Genomic DNA, 5785 nt, shown 5'->3' with positions numbered 1-5785 from the left:
CAGGTGGGCTCTGGCTGCCTGTTGCTGTGTCCAATAATGAAGTCAGGGTTGAACCATACAAGGCATTTATTGAGAAGGCCAGCCAACCAAGAAGACAGGGTGCTTACAAGCATTCAAATCTGTCTTACAGCAAGGTGCAGGGGACAAGATTATAAAGGGGAACGGGTTAGGGTGAGGCTGGGAACGGAATGCAGCTATGTGCAGCCCTGGAGGTCTGCAGATGTCAGCTACTGTCCTTACTCACTAGGTGATAAGATGATGTCGATGCGATGATGTTTTGACTCCTGGTGGGTCAGTCTGACTGTGCTTATCAGTTCTGCTTGCTGGATTCACAGCTGTCACCTCCTCAATTGCTTCGCACAGGCCTTTAAAAGGAAACTTAAAGAAAAACTTAACCCCCTATTCACATAAGTATACTAGTATGTGTCCTAAGATTTAAAATAATATGATTATTTTTCAGATTAATTCAGGTGCTCTATTTATCAGATTATAAGTCCCCCTATCAAGGTTTAGGACTTCAACATATGAATGAGAGACTGAGAGAAAGAGAAAGGGAGAGTGAGTCTGAAACCTCTCTGGTGTCTCTTTAAAACTCTTTTTAGAAGGGCACTAATCCCAGCATGAGGGCTCCACCTTCCTGTCCTCATCTAGAACTGATAATCTCTTAATCATCTCTCTAAATACCATCACATTGAGGTTAGGACTTCAACACATGAATTTTGGGATTACATAATTCAGTTCATAGCATAATAAAGGCAAATTATCACCTTAATAATATATACTTTTTTCTCATGTGACTATGTTATGCAAAGTATTTTTAACTCATTTTATTTTTATAGCTGGATATTCATCAAGTTTGGCCAATGATTCAAAAGCAATCTTGAAATACATGAAAAAGATAATAATAACTCTTCATACTTGTCCCCTCCCATCTGATTTGGATGAAAAATGCATCAAGGAGTTAGTTCAATTTCATTTATTTTTTACTCTAGTCATTCAATTATTAAACATATTTTCTGTAAGTTCTTAATGCATGCAGGGCACTGTACTTGGTGCTTTATATGAGTTAATTTTTATTTTGAAAAATAATATTGAGGGTGCATTGTGGGAGAGGGTCCTAGCTGGGAGAGGGGTTTCCTATCTGCCACATCTCCAAAACAGGCTGGGAGAGTGAAGTCCTACCTTCTTCCATGGCTTGCATGATGCTAGGACTTCTTATCGGGTTGTTACAGAACAATTTAAGGAAGACATGGTAAGTTGCTGAGCTAAGGCAATGGCAGAGGGTATGAAGACAGACTCATGAACTGCTTTTGGAGAAAGTCAACAGGATTGAGTAACTGGTCAGGGTTTGTTAGGTAGAGAAGGAGGGGTTTGGCTGATTTTTTAGGGGAGCCTTTCCTGATTTCCCAGCTGAATTAGACGTTTCTCCTCTGTTCTTCTTCAGTGTCAGGAGCAGAGCTTTATTTTAGAGCATTTATCACATTGTATTGTAATTCTTTGCTTACTTATTTGTCTTGCTAGAATTTATTATAAGCAGAGTTCATGCCTTAATCCCCATTGCATCGCCTTGTGCCAAACGTCCTGCTTACCAGTAATTGTGTATTGAATGGATGAAAGTACATAATTGTTTTTAGAACAGCTTCTGAATCTTGAATGTCCCTTAACGTCTTAATTTTACATTTCTCATTGACTTGTAATGGCACTGTAATGGTAAATGAGATAATTTTTCTAAAGTGTGTAAGATCTTTGGAGAAATGCTTCATTAGACTAAGGCTCATATGTAGCTACCAAATAACACTTGAGATAACATCTACTGTTTTTCTTTAGTTTCACCCGTCAAGCTTATTGACTGGGGAAACTTTCCTTCATGGTGAATTTGTGCCAACTGGCAAAAATGTACACAATTTTACACAAATTCTGACCAATATAAGGCACAAAATAAAACTGTGTGATGAGAAAATGAATACATTAATACTAAGAGCTATTGCCCTAGCTGGTTTAGCTCAGTGGATAGAGCGTTGGCCTGCAGACTGAAAGATCCCAGGTTTGATTCTGGTCAAGGGCACATGCCTGGATTGCGGGCTCGATCCCCAGGAGGCAGCCAATCAATGATTTTCTCTCCTCATTGATGTTTCTATCTCTCTCTCCCTCTCCCTTCCTCTCTGAAATCAATAAAAAATACATTAAAAAATACCAAGAGCTATTCTTAGTTGGTCATTACACTTCTAACAGCATGCCTTTTTAGAAAAGTAAAACAAACAAACAAAACTTCACCCATACTGAATCTTGCATGTAAATTTATTAGTTTTTGTTGCCGATGAAGTAGAAATTATTTCCCCCCCAAATCTCAGCGGTTTGCAGACACAATCATTTCTTACTCCCATTATGTGAGGGTTGTGGGCTTGCGGTGGCTCTGCTGGGCATGGCTGGGCTTACCGAACTCAGTTAGGTTCTACTGGCTAGACAGGTCTTTGAATTCTTGAACAAAAGTCACCGAAGCAGCCACTCCCTGAGATATACTCTTCTTATGGCTGGGTGCCAGAGCTCAAGGGGATGAGAGGACAAAGTCCCTTAAAATTCTGATATGACATCTGTCATGTCCACTAAAATTCCACTGGCCAAAGGAAGTCACACTACCAAGCTCAGTCACTGTGTGGGGAAATACAACCTGCCTAGAGGAAGTGCCCAGGGTGGAACAAAAAATGGTGAACCAATAATACAATCCACCACAATCTGAGTCCAGTGTTTGTCAAAGCCACCATTTGGCTTTTTGCAATATTAATTACCCTTTGAAGCTTTCAATTTGGAGTTCAATTTATGTAGCTTAAATAACGAAAGTGATTAGAAGGTCTTTACGAGGTTCTATGGAAATAGGCCCCAGAGATAAAAGTAAATAGATTTGGGAATTTTAGTTAAAGAAAAAATTTAAATTTATAACTGTATAAATGTTTTCACAAGGTCATGAAGGTAAGCTAGTCTTAATATCTGTGGATGTCCAAACCAGCAGAAAAGGATTTAATTAAAGTGAAGATATTGGGGTATAGTTTCCATGAGGAACGATTTCTTGACTAGTCAAGTGAAAAAGACATGAAAGGGGCAAAAGGTCTCCCTAGTGGATAATTAAATCATTCATCTGCTGAGGGAGGAAGCCTGGGCCAGATGACAGGTTTCTGCCAATTCTCTGTTTACAGTACTTTGAATTTTTGAAATAAAGAAGTCCTTTTAAGACAGATGGCATTAAAATTCTTCTTACATCAGTGAAATGTCACTAAGAAGCTTAAAAGCTTGCTTAATGCAGAAAATGAAAATAGTAAGAGAAACAGAGATGAGAGGAAAATGTAACTCTCAGCATTCATTGTTTATTTTTGAGAGAATAAAACATCACAATTAATCCCGATGTTAAAATAGTAATTTGTTTTATTCATACTTTCTCTCAACAGACATTTAATTAGTATCTACTATATGTCAGGCTGTGATAGGTGCTGATTGGCTAAGAAATTATACAATTCATAGTTAAAAGATCGGGTGAATCAGCTATAGATGTCACATATCACCATCACTCTTCCTCAGATTTTTTTTCTTAACATTTAAAAATGAAAATAGGGTTTTTAAAATACATGTTGTCATTTACAGTTATGAAAATCTAAATGCTAAAAAAACTTAGTATTTAGATGACCATATAAATGATTTTTTTCTCAGGCATTTGTTTTCTTTTTAAATAAATACACAGTGTAGGTTCTCCTCCCCAGCTTTAATTGACAAATAAAATGGTAAGGTATTTAAAGTATACAACATGATGATTTGATATACATCTACTGTGAATGGATTTCCCCCGAGTTAAGGCATCCATCACCACACATATTAATCTTTATTTTTTTTGGTGAGAACACTTAAGTTCTACTGTCTTAGCAAATTTTAATTATATGATACAGTGTTATCAACTATAGTCATGTACATGTTAGATCCTCAGATCTTATTCATCTTATAACCGAAAGTTTGTACCCTTTCACCTACTCCTCCCAGTTTCCCCACCTCCCTGCCCCTGCCAACCACTATTTATTTACTTATTTATTTACATTTTATTTTTTACTGTTTTTATGAGTTTAACCTTTTTTTTTTTCTGAGTCCACATCTAAGTAATACCATGCAGTATTTGTCTTTCTGTACCTGGATTCTTTCACGTAACATAAAATCCCCCAGGTTCATCCACAGCCTGAGGAATTTCTAAATAGCTCTGAGGTGTTTTTAAATGACAACCAATCCTCGTTGCTCGGTTGATTAGAGCATCGGCCTGGTATACCAAGGTTTTGGGTCAGAGCACATACAAAAACCAACCAATGAATGCATACATAAGTGGAACAACAAATCGATGTTTCTTTCTATCTCTCTCAAAATCAATCAATAAAAACAATTAAGTGACAAGCAGTCCTCAGTCAGCAAATTGTTTTATTTGCATTAAAAAAAATTTTTAAATTGATTTTTAGAGAGAGAGGAAAGTAGAATTACAAACATGGATGAGAGAAACGTCAACATCAATGAGCTGCCTCCTGCACACTCCCTGCAGGCGCGACTGCCCACCTCCTGGTGGAAAAGTCCAGGCTCAACCACCAAGCCACACCAGCTGGGCTGTTACATTTGCTTTTGAGGTGATCCTACGAGCAGAGCTATGAGTGTTGTTACCTCGGTGAATCCCTTTTAAGAAATTATCTTTGAAAAGTCGAAGGGCACAGCCTCATGGTGACTAGTTTACCAGTGCAGCCTGCCTAAGAAGCCCCGAAATCAAGTTTCCTTTTTTTTTATGAAAGGCCTCAGTTATGATTTAAAAAACAAACAAAAAACAACAGAATATTTGTCACAGCAGTAGCTATGTGATATCACTGAGTCTTAAGCTGTGTGCCAGCAGTGGAATGTGTTTATTTGTTACAACCCATGAGAAGCCTGTCTGGTACTATGAGCCCCGCAGAAAAACACTTCAGAACCGCTGACTCATTTAATCCTCACAGTAGGAGGGTAGGAGCTGTTTTGTAGCTCTCTTATCCCCATTTTGTAGATTAGAACGTTGAGGCACAGAGAGGGTAAGTGTTTGCAAGTGACCAGTAAATGACAGGGTTGGGCTTTGAACTCCGGCCATCTAGCTCCTTTTTGCGTCCTTTTATAAAGCGAGTCCAATAACCTGAGATCTTATTAAAACAGATGCCTATTCCGTTTGGTTCCATCCAACCTTCAGCCTTCAGTTGGGGTTTCTGGCGCTTGTGGTTAGAACCATGAGTTTGTAATCGCTGTTCTTAATGCAGGTGAAGAACTCTTTGTGGATCCTGTGGTGTTGAGTTCCAAAAATATACAGCGTGTGCACACGCACGGAGCAAAATGAACGATGGCCGTTTATTAATCAAGAAAGGTTTGATGAGGCCTGAAATGACCAGTCGTTCTTCAAGAAGAGATATACAAAGTGCAGGCGATGGGAGCCGGGAAGGAAAGACGTCTTCCCCACGGGGCCCACACCTCACGCAGGGACTCGGGAGACGCGCTCTGTCGGCAGAGGCCGTGGGAGGGGGCGCCGCGGGGACAGGAGTCGGGTTCCTCGCGGGTCTCCCGGCTCCCGGGCCCGAGCGCTCACTGCGCGCCGCCGGGACCGCCTCTGCCCGGGACTGGGCGCGGGAAGGGCGTTGGGGCGCCTCTGCCCGCGGTCTCGGGGCTGAAGGAGGAGGGCGGGCGCCCCACCGCGCCCTTCGGGTACCAGGAACATCAGCCTGGGAATGGGGGTGACCTGGCTGGGGCAGAAAAG

This window comes from Myotis davidii, unplaced genomic scaffold, assembly GCF_000327345.1.
Source record: "Myotis davidii unplaced genomic scaffold, ASM32734v1 scaffold376, whole genome shotgun sequence".
In the NCBI taxonomy this organism is placed as follows: domain Eukaryota; kingdom Metazoa; phylum Chordata; class Mammalia; order Chiroptera; family Vespertilionidae; genus Myotis; species Myotis davidii.
Note: the sequence above shows the minus strand (reverse complement) of the source record.